This window comes from Oncorhynchus mykiss, chromosome 8, assembly GCF_013265735.2.
Source record: "Oncorhynchus mykiss isolate Arlee chromosome 8, USDA_OmykA_1.1, whole genome shotgun sequence".
NCBI classification, from domain to species: Eukaryota; Metazoa; Chordata; class Actinopteri; order Salmoniformes; family Salmonidae; genus Oncorhynchus; species Oncorhynchus mykiss.
This window is the reverse complement of record NC_048572.1, coordinates 71,002,531-71,015,968: the sequence shown is the minus strand read 5'-3', so window position 1 is coordinate 71,015,968 and position 13,438 is coordinate 71,002,531.

Genomic DNA, 13,438 nt, shown 5'->3' with positions numbered 1-13,438 from the left:
CTTACAAGCCAATCTCGTTGTAGATCTTATCCTGTAGGAAAAAATGCACAATTGTCTGTAAGGATGTTGAAATACACATTTAACGACTAAATTCTGCCTGTCTGGCTGGTTGGCCCGCTTCGAATACCGGTACATAAAAGTAGTCGTCGTCGCACTGTAGGCTACTTACATCGTCTTTCTGCAGATGGATGGCCCAGAAGATGAGGATGGCGAGGAGAAGCACCAATAGTTTGAAGGACCCGGTGGTCCCGTCTGAGACTAACTCATTTGACGCTGGGAGGAGCTGGGACAAAGATGCACAAAAATGCGCACGTAGATTTAGCTTCGATCCAGTGGTGTTCTGGTGGTTGTGCGTTCTTTACCAAGAGGGACTTCGGGTTGAAGTGATAAGCAAAGTTACTGTTACAGATGGATGTACAGATGGATGTAGTGAATCTGGACCATGGTGGGGTATGATTGAACACGTGAATGGCGGGTGCGAGCCAAGCTATTACGGCGCTATAATGGGTGTTGTGCGTAATATGCAATGAAAGGAAACAGTTCTGGTAACCCAAAACCTACGTTTAGACCCACCTGTGGTTTCTACCTAGCCCCCAAAAATCTATAATCTGGACCAAATACATTGAGCCAATGCTGGTCATAGACTAAGGCCTTTTCTACTGCAATTCACAATGTTCTACTCTAATTAATCGTGTATTATACCCGAAGAGTAAAAACCATAGGCATTTTGTTTATTTATTTTTTAACGACATCAGACAAGAAGTTCCCTCACGGAAAATAAAGTTTAAATAATTCAATTATCGTTTGGGGTAAGGATTCCACAAAGCAGATACAACATCACCAAGCACCTTATTGGTCGTCTGCCCACAGTGTTAGGTTATTCTGACAAACTGATGTGACAAAATAAAATTGAAAAAAATAGAGTTTATTGCAGGAGCAGTACAGGTTTGAAGAAATAATTATACCAAATAGTTTTTTATTTATTTATTTTTTTATTTTACCTTTATTTAACCAGGTAGGCAAGTTGAGAACAAGTTCTCATTTACAATTGCGACCTAGTTAATAATGTAGGCTAACAGGATTTATAACAGAAGTTATAATTGAACAAACACAATACACAGATCAAAACCAACTGTTCCATCAACATTTTAAACTAAGATCACTACGACTTGAAGTTGATTTACAGTGTTCCACAGCATGTGCTGTTAAAATTCAACAATAGCTGGAAGCAAAGCCACATGGCAGCATGTAATAAGCTTGAGAGCCATACTGTATTCAGTGGAGCCTGCAGGCTAGAACCAGAGCTATAGTGGTCACCATGATGATGAGAAATATAGCCTTCAACAGTAGGTACCACACCATCACAACATCTAGAACACCTGAGAGAGAGATAGAGGAAGAGCGAAAGAGAGAGAGAGAGAAAGAGATCATGTAGAAAAGAGAAAGAAAGAAAATAAAGAAATGTCGAAAGGAGAGACAGACAGGAAAGAGAGAGAAAGACAGAAATTAAAATCATTGAAAAGACGAGGACATTGTTCTCAATATCATTGATGCTGGGTGGTGAACTACAGATGCTTGGTGGTGAACTCTAGGGCTGCTAAACCATGTGGATGGGAAAGAACATCTCACCTTGTCTGGAAACCCGAACCCCATGCACCTTACACATATCCTGCTTTGGCTCTATTGTGGGCTCAAGGGTATTGACAGAGGGCCCAGAGGTAGGGAGGTCTGGGGGAGAAAAAAAACAGATCAAAACATTTTAAACTCAGCAACAAAAGAAACGTCCTCTCATGTAAATACTTGTATGAACATAACAAGATTCAACAAGTGAGACATAAACTGAACAAGTTCCACAGACGTGTGACTAACAGAAATGGAATAATGTGCCCCTGAACAAAGGGGGGTCAAAATCAGTAAGTAACAGTCAATATCTGGTACTTAATGCACTGCATTAAGTACTGCAGAGCATCTCCTCCTCATGGACTACAACAGATTTGCCAGTTCTGTGGGATGTTACCCCACTCTTCCACCAAGGCACCTGCAAGTTCCTGGACATTTATGGGGGAAAATGGCCCTAGTCCTCACCCTCCGATCCAACAGGTCCCAGACGTGCTCAATGGGATTAAGATCTGGGCTCTTGGCTGGCCATGGCAGAATACTGACATTCCTGTCTTGCAGGAAATCACGCACAGAACGAGCAGTACGGCTGGTGGCATTGTCATGCTGGAGGGTCATTTCAGGATAAGCCTGCAGGAAGGGTACCACATGAGAGAGGATGTCTTCCCTGTAATGCACAGCGTTGAGATTGCCTGCAGTGACAACATGCTCAGTCCGATGATGCTGTGACACACCGCCCGAGACTATGACGGATCCTCCACCTCCAAATCGATCCCGCTCCAGACTACAGGCCTCGGTGTAACGCTCATTCCTTTGACGAGAAACGTGAATCCGACCATCAGCCCAGGTGAGACAAAACCACAGCTTGTCAGTGAGGAGCACTTTTTGCCAGTCCTATCTGGTCCAGCGACGGTGGGTTTGTGCCCAAAGGCGACGTTGTTGCCGGTGATGTCTGGTAAGGACCTGCTTTACAACAAGCCTACAAGCTCTCAGCCTATTGTGGACAATCAGTCTGTGCACTGATAGAGGGATTGTGCGTTCCTGGTGTAACTCGGGCAGTTGTTGTTGCCATCCTGTACCTGTCCCGCAGGTGTGATGTTCGGATGTCCCGATCCTGTGCAGGTGTTGTTACTTGTGGTCTGCCACGGCGAGGACGATTGGCTGTCCGTCCTGTCTCCCTGTAGCGCTGTCTTAGGCGTCTCACAGTACAGACATTGCAATTTATTGCCCTGGCAACATCTGCAGTCCTCATGCCTCCTTTCAGCATGCCTAAGGCACGTTCACGCAGATGAGCAGGGACCCTGGGTATCTTTCTTTTGGTGTTTTTCAGAGTCAGTAGAAATGCCTCTTTAGTGTCCTAAGCTTTCATAACTGTGACCTTAATTGCCTACCGTCTGTAAGCTGTTCGTGTCTTAACGACCATTCCACAGGTGCATGTTCATTCATTGTTTATGGTTCATTGAACAAGCATGGGAAACAGTGTTTAAACCCTTTACAATGAAGATCTGTGGAGTTATTTGGATTTGTATGAATTATCTTTGAAAGACAGGGTCCTGAAAAAGTGACGTTTCTTTTTTTGCTGAGTTTATATAGATACATACAGATGTGTAACCAACGGGGGTGTAACCTGGGTAATCTGTGTGCTACAAGGCTGCATTAACACACTGAGCTGAAACCTAAGTATTAGATCAGGGTGATACATAAATATTCAGGTCTATGACAATTGTACACATCACACATGCCTAAATGTGGTATGTTTTTATTTGACTCTTATTATTGATATTGATTATTGTACTGCAGTGTTGAGGGAGATAGCACACAAGCATTTCACTGCCCCTTTTACACCTGCTGTAAACTGTGTACGTGACAAATAAAATTGGATTAGATTTTTGATTTGATCTTACCTCCCACTGTAATAACAGCTGTGGTGCCCAGGGCATCAGGTGGTTCTGTCCTACAGCTATAGTTTCCACTGTCCTTCTCCCCAGCTCCACTCACATGCATAGACAGAGTAATGTTGGGCAGGATGGCGCTAGCGTTAAGTAGGACCTGGCCATCCTTCCACCACTGCATCACATGGCTGGGCTGCAGGCAGACAAACTCACAGGCCAGGCTGAAGCTGTGGCCCGGCCGGATCATTTGGTCCACATGGGCTGAGTTGATGGAGGTGTAACAGTGACCTATAAATCCAGAAACATCCACTTTTTATAAGATAAAACACTTGTGTTAAGCGTGTTATAACCATTTATAAGCTTGTTATAACTACTTGTTAGGATATAAGCAAAGATGGTCCAAGCTCTATTTCCTATTTATCCATCCTATTCATCCATTTGAAATATGACAGAGAGAACAACATACTCCTTTCCACTAAAAGCCTATGCCTGGCTATGCCTAGACTTACCTCTTACTTGGACCAAGAGAAAAGCTATCCTTAAGATCAAGCACATAATGTCAATCAGTCCCGTTTGTGATATATGTCGGTCTGTCCTTTTCACAGCTTGATGTGTGGACTGAGTCCCTTCAGACAAAGAAAGGCAGTGTGGAAACTACCTATCGGGTGACCCAACAGTTACTCAGGAAACGCAGGTCTGAGTTCTGAGAAGCTCTCATGATAAACCAGCAGATGGTTTGATAACACTGACCAACAGATCACATCCTCTTGCAATTCATTCTATTGCAAACTTGCAAAGTTTAAAGTGGAAGTTTAAAGGAGTATATTTTCCTATACAGTAGAGTCTATGACAGTAGAGAGAGAGAGCTTCACATTCATTTGTTCTCTCTCTTTGATGTTTTCACCTTCGACTCCCCAGGTAAACATTTCCCCTGAATACATCTTTACCAGGTTATTTCTACTTGTTCATTTTCCAGAGAACGCATAGAGCCCCGTGTTGATTGTCCCTTTTATCCCATGGCTTTAATTTAACACATACGCCACTAGAAATGTGTTCAACATCAACTAAAGTAGTTAGCAAGTTAGTTTACTAGATAGCTACAGTAGTTGCCTTGGTCACCAAACAAACAGACTTGCTAATTTAGCTAAACAACCATGAGTCCTAGCTTGCTATTATGAAAATCGAATTCCCAATGACAACAATGCTTTAAATTAGAGCAGATCAAACATAGAACATGTAAGAATGAACTATAGCCATTGAATTATACCATGCTGATATACCGTGCATATGTAAGGGATAATCAACCAGGGACTATGCGTAGCCAACCAAACCATCAGTCCTAGCTTGCCATTATGAAAATTGAATTCAACAATGCCAATAACATTAATGTTTTCAATTCGACTTTTACTTTCAAAAGCTGCTCAAAACAAAGAACTTGCAAGAATGAACTAGCCATTAAATTCTACCATGCTGATATACACTATATATACAAAAGTATGTGGCCACCCCTTCAAATGAATGGATTTGACTATTTCAGCCACACCTGTTGCTGACAGGAGTTACTCTTAAGGATCGGACCCTTTTTTTTTTTTATCGCCAAAAATGACATGCCCAAATCTAACTGCCTGTAGCTCAGACCTGAAGCAAGGATATGCATATTCTTGATACCATTTGAAAAGGAAACACTGAAGTTTGTGGAAATGTGAAATTAATGTAGGAGAATATAACAAATTAGATCTGGTAGAAGATAATACAAATTTAAAAACAGATGTTTTTCTTTGTTCCATCATCTTTGAAATGCAAGAGAAAAGCCATAATGTACTGTTCCAGGTTAGGCGCAATTTAGATATTGGCCACTAGATGGCAGCGGATTATGTGTAAAGTTTTAGACTGATTCAATGAATCATTGCATTTCTGTTCAAAATGTTGTATCAAGACTGCCCAAATGTGCCTAATTGGTTTATTAATACATTTTCAAGTGCATAACTGTGCACTCTCCTCAAACAATAGCATGGTATTATTGCACTGTAATAGCTACTGTTAATTAGACAGTGCAGTTAAATTAACAAGAATTTAAGTTTTCTGCCAATATCAGATATGTCTATGTCCTGAGAAATTTTCTTGATACTTACAACCTCATGCTAATCACGTTAGCCTATGTTAGCTCAACCGTCCCGTGGGGGGGGGCGATCCCGTAGAGGTTACAATCAAGCACACAGATGTCTACATAGAAAAACATTTGCAGTAGAATGGCCTTAAGAGCTCACTGCCTCAGTCGGCGTTCCATCCCAAAGGTGTTCGATGGGGTTGAGGTCAGAGCTCTGTGCAGGCCAGTCAAGTGCTTTCACACCGATTTCGATTGTATGGACCTCACTTTGTGCACGGGGGCATTGTCATGCTGAAACAGGAAAGGGCCTTCCCCAAACTGTTGCCACAAATTTGGAAGCACAGAATCATCTAGAATGTCATTGTAAGAATGTATGCTGTGTCCCTTCACTGGAACTAAGGGGCCTAGCTCAAACCATGAAAAATAGCCCCAGACCATTATTCCTCCTCCACCAAATTTTACATTTGGCACTATACATTTAGGCAGGTAGCGTTCTCCTGGCATCCGCCAAACCCATATTTGTCCGTCGGACTGCCAGATGGTGAAGCGTAATTCATCACTCCAGAGAACACTTTCCACTGCTTCAGAGTCCAATGGCAGTGAGCCTTACACCACTCCAGCCAACGCATAGTATTGCGCATGGTGATCTTAGGCTTGTGTGCGGCTGCTCAGCCACGGAAACCCATTTCATGATGCTCCCGACAACAGTTATTGTGCTGACGTTGCTTCCAGATATAGTTTGGAACTTGGTAGTGAGTGTTGCAAAGAAGGACAGACGATTTTTACCCGCTTTGCACTTAATTTCTTACAGCACTCTGTGGTCCCGTAAGAAATTGTGTGGCTTACCTACCACTTCACAGCTGAGCTCTTGTTGTTCCTAGACTTTTCCACTTCACAATAACAGCACTGCCAGTTGATCAGGGAAACTCCAGTAAAGCAGAAATTTAACGAACTGACTTGTTGGAAAGGTAGCATCCTATGACGGTGCGATGTTGAAAGTCATTGGGCTCTTCAGTAAGGCCATTCTACTGCCTATGTTTGTCTATGGAGATGGAATGGCTGTGTGCTCGATTTTATACACCTGTCAGCAGCAGGTGTGGCTAAAATAGCCAAATCCACTCATTTGAAGGGGTGCCCACATACTTTTGAATATATACTGTATGTCAATCTGTCTTTTTCACAGCTTGATGTGTGTCTTTTTCACAGCTTGATGTGTGTCTTTTTCACAGCTTGACGAGTACCTTCAGACACAGAAAGGCAGTGTGGAAACTACATTTTATGACCTCACACTTACTCAGGAAACACAGGTCTGAGTAGCTCTCATTATAAATAAGCCGATGGTATGATAACACTGACCAACAGATCACATCCTCTTGAAATTTATACTATTGCAAACTTTAACGTTGATGTTTAAAGGAGTATAATAGCCTATATAATAGGGTCTATCATAGTAGAGAGAGAGCGAGAGATTCACATTCATTTGATCTCTGATGTTTTCACCTCTGAGTCCCCGGGTAAACATTCCCTTTGAATCCATCTTTACCAGGCTATTTCTACAGTAGGGCAAAACACACATCTATCTGTCTACATCTGCTAACCACCATGTGACGTGTTAACATCCTCTCAGCTGTGTTCCTTCGGCTTGGAGAAACTGCTGGTAGGCTAGTCAACCACTTCACAAACTAGCTGCATCCCAGGTGGCACAGACATCTGGCCTGATTCCTGCATGCCAGATCTAAAACTGGCAGCCGGATCCGGCCCGAGTCTGAAATGAATGACGGTACAGAATAGGCCCGAGTCATTTGGGCCCGATCTGGCAGCCAGAACTGAGCCAAAGCTGCCATTTTAGGCCCAGCAATGCCACAAATTCACTCGATTTTTATCTAAATAGATGAAATTGACTGTGTGGGTTTCATCCCTTAACAGGCACTATTTATGTACAGTAGCATGGATGTATCCAAATAAATGTCACTAGAAAACAGCTTAAACAAATGCAAATGCAGCTACTTTGATGTTATTCTGTCTGCAAAGTTGACACAACTGTGTTAGCCATAGTTGGCTACCTAGCAAGCAAGGGATAAGAACATTGCAAGCCTGCATAGCAATCAAGCAAATAGAATGAACAACAAGTCCTCTTCTCTAGCAACTTAACCGATAGAACTAACAACCTGGTTTAGTGGAAGGCTGAAATGGTATGAATTTACTTATCAAAAATAAAATCTCAATGAAAACATGTAATTTTTACGAGTAAATGTGTGCTTGTTTTCTATGGCAACAGCGGTTTAAGTGGGATAAACGCTTCCGCTCTGTACATTATCTGGAATTAATAAACTCGTCATTATCAAGTCGTCCACTATTTCTAGATAATGTACCAAGTGTCAGTGTTTATCCCTTACATGTTTGTGTGTATGTAAACTCAGAAATAAAAGAAACGTCACTTTTTCCAGGACCCTGTCTTTAAAAGATAATTCATACAAATCCAAATAACTCCACAGATCTTCATTGTAAAAGGTTTAAACACTGTTTCCCATGCTTGTTCAATGAACCATAAACAATTAATGAACATGCACCTGCGGAACGGTCGTTAAGACACTAACAGCTACAGATGGTAGGCAATTAAGGTCACAGTTATGAAAGCTTATGACACTAAAGAGGCATTTCTACTGACTCTGAAAAACACCAAAACAAAGATGCCCAGGGTCCCTGCTCATCTGCGTGAATGTGCCTTAGGTGTGCTGGAAGGAGGCATGAGGACTGCAGATGTGGCCAGGGCAATAAATTGCAATGTCCGTACTGTGAGATGCCTAAGACAGCGCTACAGGGAGACAGGACGGACAGCTGATCGTCCTCGCAGTGGCAGAGCACGTGTAACAACACCTGCACAGGATCGGTACATCCGAAACATCACACCTGCGGGACAGGTACAGGATGGCAGCAACAACTGCCCGAGATACACCAGGAACACACAATCCCTCCATCAGTGCTCAGACTGTCCACAATAGGCTGAGAGAGGCTGGACCGAGGGCTTGTAGGCCTGTTGTAAGGCAGGTCCTCACCAGACATCACCGGCAACAACATCGCATTTGGGCACAAACCCACCGTCGCTGGACCAGACAGGACCGGCAAAAAGTGTTGTCTCAACAGGGGTGATGGTAGAATTCGCGTTTATCGTTGAAGGAATGAGCGTTACACCAAGGCCTGTAGTCTGGAGTGGGATCGATTTGGAGGTGGAGTGTCCTTCATGGTCTGGGGCGGTGTGTCACAGTATCATCGGACTGAACTTGTTGTCATTGCAGGCAATCTCAATGCTGTGCGTTACAGAGAAGACATCCTCCTCCCTCATGTGGTACCCTTCCTGCAGGCTCATCCTGACATGACCTTCCAGCATGACAATGCCACCAGTCATACTGCTCGTTCTGTGTGTAATTTCCTGCAAGACATGAATGTCAGTGTTCTGCAATGGCCAGCGAAGAGCCCGGATCTCAATCCAATTGAGCACGTCTGGGACCTGTTGGATCGGAGAGTGAGGGCTAGGGCCATTCCCCCCAGAAATGTCCAGGAATTTGCAGGTGCCTTGGTGGAAGAGTGGGGTAACATCTCACAGCAAGAACTGGTAAATCTGGTGCAGTCCATGAGGAGGAGATGCACTGCAGTACTTCATGCAGCTGGTGGCCACACCAGATACTAGAGGTCGACCGATTCATCGGAATGGACGATTAATTAGGACCGATTTCAAGTTTTCAAAACAATCGGAAATCGGTAATGTTGGACGCCAATTTTATTTAATCTTTCTGAAACGAGGCAAGTCAGTTAAGAACACATTCTTACTTTCAATGACGGCCTAGGAACGGCAGAACGACAGATTTTTACCTTGTCAGCTCAGGGATTCAATCTTGCAACCTTACAGTTAACTAGTCCAACGCTCTAACCACCTGCCTGTTACGCGAATGCAGTAAGAAGCCAAGGTAAGTTGCTAGCTAGCATTAAACTTAATCAATCATAATCACTAGTTATAACTACACATGGTTGATGATATTACTAGTTTATCTAATGTGTCCTGCGTTGCATATAATCGATGCAGTGCGCATTCGCGAAAAAGGACTGTCGTTGCTCCAACGTATACCTACCCATAAACACCAATGCCTTTCTTAAAAGCAATACACAAAAGTATATATTTTTAAACCTGCATATTTAGCTAAAAGAAATCCAGGTTAGCAGGCAACCAGGTGAAATTGTGTCACTTCTCTTGCGTTCATTGCAAGCAGAGTCAGGCTATATGCAACAGTTTGGGCCGCCTGGCTCATTGCGAACTAATTTGCCAGAATTTTACGTATTTATGACATAACATTGAAGGTTGTGCAATGTAACAGGAATATTTAGACTGATGGATACCACCCGATAAAATAAGGAATGGTTCCGTATTTCACTGAAAGAATAAACATCTTGTTTTCAAGATGATATTTTCCGGATTCGACCATATTAATGACCTACGGCTCGCAATTCTGTGTGTTATTATGTTATAATTAAGTCTATGATTTGATGGAGCAGTCTGACTGAGCGATGGTAGGCAGCAGCAGGCTCGTAAGCATTCATTCAAACAGCACGTTTGTGCGTTTTGCCAGCAGCTCTTCATGGTGCTTCAAGCATTGCACTGTTTATGACTTCAAGCCTATCAACTCCCGAGATTAGGCTTGTGTAACCGATGTGAAATGGCTAGCTAATTAGAGGGGTGAGCGCTAATAACGTTTCAAACGTCACTCGCTCTGAGACTTGGAGTAGTTATTCCCCTTGCTCTACATCGGTAACGCTGCTTCGAGGGTGGCTGTTGTCGTTGTGTTCCTGGTTCGAGCCCAGGTAGGAGCGAGGAGAGGTACGGAAGCTATACTGTTACACTGGCAATACTAAAGTGCCTATAAGAACATCCAATAGTCAAAGGTATATGAAATACAAATGGTATAGAGAGAAATAGTCCTATAATTCCTATAATAACTACAACCTAAAACTTCTTACCTGGGAATATTGAAGACTCATGTTAAAAGGAACCACCAGCTTTCATTAGTTCTCATGTTCTGAGCAAGGAACTTAAACATTAGCTTTCTTACATGGCACATATTGCACTTTTACTTTCTTCTCCAACACTTTGTTTTTGCATTATTTAAACCAAATTGAACATGTTTCATTATTTATTTGAGGCTAAATTGATTTTATTGATGTATTATTAAGTTAAAATAAGTGTTCATTCAGTATTGTCAGTATTGTTGTAATTGTCATTATTACAAATACATTTTAAAAATCGGCTTTTTTTGTCCTCCAATAATCGGTATCGGCGTTGAAAAATCATAATCAGTCGACCTCTAATCCCTACGGTGATGCATGATGGTGGCAACATCATGCTGTGGGGATGTTTTTCAGCTGCAGGGACTGACTGTTACTTTTGATTTTGACCCCCCTTTGTTCAGGGATACATTATTCCACTTATTTTAGTCACATGTCTGTGGAACATGTTCAGTTTGTCTCACATGTTGAATCTTATGTTCATACAAATATTACCACATGTTAAATTGGCTGAAAATAAACACAGTTGACAGTGAGAGGACATTTATTTTTTTGCTGAGTTTATGTGTGTATGTAAATGTGTGTCTCTGGTTCTAGCTGCCCTTTCCTTGCTGTGTTCAGTCCTCTCCTTTCTGCCTCTGTCTCTGTCTGGTGCAAGCTGCAGCCACTTTATGACAAACTTCTCTGTCTCTCAATCTGTAATCTGTAGCCTTGGATGTAAAAGTGTTTCTCCTTTTGAATAAAACAAAAAAAAGTTCAAAATAAGTAGTCACTGAAATCCTAGGAATCACAATCCAGACCCCAGGTTTCCAATTTCAACACTGAGTCAAACAGATCAAGAGATATGTGCTTGTTGTAGCGCTCCCTTGTGGTCAATCTGAACATGCTTGCATATGTTGAGTCTTGTCAGGGTTTGTAACATGTGTACGTACTGGTGTATATACATTTATGTGCCAGCCCACGCCCACATTAAAGTTTACTGGTCAGTTGTTTTACATACTTGAAAATATTGCGTCGAAAGACGTTGGTCCATAGATGCCATACAGTACATTCGGAAAGTATTCAGACCCCTTGACTTTTTCCACATTTTGTTACGTTACAGCCTTATTATAAAATGTATTAAATAAATAAAATCCTCATCAATTTACAGACAATATCCCACAATGACAAAGAGAAAACAGGTTTTTAGACATTTTTGCAAATTGATTAAACATAAACACATACATACCTTATTTACATAAGTATTCATACCCTTTGCTATGGGACTCGAAATTGAGCTCAGGTGCATCCTGTTTCCATTGATCATCCTTGAAATGTTTCTACAACTTCATTGGAGTCAACCTGTTGTAAATGCAGTTGATTGGACATGATTTGGAAAGGCACACACACCTGTCAATATAAGGTCCTACAGTTGACAATGCACGTCAGAGAAAAAACCAAGCCATGAGATCGAAGGAATTGTCGTTAGAGCTCCGAGACAGGATTGTGTCGAGGCACAGATCTGGGGAAGGGTACCAAAACATTTCTGCAGCATTGAAGGTCCCCAAGAACACAGTGGCCTCAATCATTCTTAAATGGAAGAAGTTTGGAACCATGTAAGACTCTTCCTAGAGCTGGCCGCCCGGCCAAACTAGGCAATCGGGGAAGAAGGGCCTTGGTCAAGGAGGCGGCCAAGAAACCGATGGTCACTCTGACAGAGCTCCAAAGTTCCTCTGTGGAGAATGGAGAACCCTCCAGAAGGACAGCCATCTCTTCAGCACTCCACCAATCAGGACTTTATAGTAGAGTGGCAAGACGGAAGCCACTCCTCAGTAAAAGGCACATGACAGCCGCTTGGATTTTACCAAAAGGCACCTAAAGGACTCTCAGACCATGAAGAACAAGATTATCTGGTCTGATGAAACCAAGATTGAACTCTTTGGCCTGAATGCCAAGCATCACGTCTGGAGGAAACCTGGCACCATCCCTACGGTGAAGCATGGTGGTGGCAGAATCCTTCTGTGGGGAGGTTTTTCAGCGACAGACTGGGAGACTAGTCAGGACCAAGGGAAAGGTGAACAGAGCAAAGTACAGAGAGATCCTTGATGAAAACCTGCTCCAGAGCACTCAGGACCTCAGACAGGGCGAAGGTTCACTTCCCAACAGGACAATGACCCTAAGCACACAGCGAAGACAACGCAGAAGTGGCTTCAGCCAGAGCCCGGACTTGAACGATAGAACATCTTTGGAGAGACCTGAAAATAGCTGTGCAGAGATGCTCCCCATCCAACCTGACAGATTGAGACGATCTGCAGAGAAGAATGGGAGAAACTCTCCAAATACAGGTGCCAAGCTTGTAGCGTCATACCCAAGACTCGAGGCTGTAGTTGCTACCAAAGGTGCTTCAACCACGCTGATGGTTTTGTTACTGTGCTGACCACACCCCTCTGCTCTTGACTGTCCAATGTCTCTTTCAGCTGGTCAAGCACATCATATGGGATTTTCCTACATCCATGAACAACAGGAGGGACTTTTGGATCAATGTAGCTGTGGTGCAGGCCTGGAAACTCAGAGTCCTTTAATAAATCTTCTTTGGGATTGGTGTCCTATCCGCAGGACAGCTGAGCTAACGTAGGCTAATGCGATTAGCATGAGTTTGTGAGTAACAAGAACATTTCCCAGGACATAGACATATCTGATATTGGCAGAAAGCTTAAATTCTTGTTAATCTAACTGCACTGTCCAATTTACAGTAGTAATTACAGTGAAATAATAGCATGTTATTGTT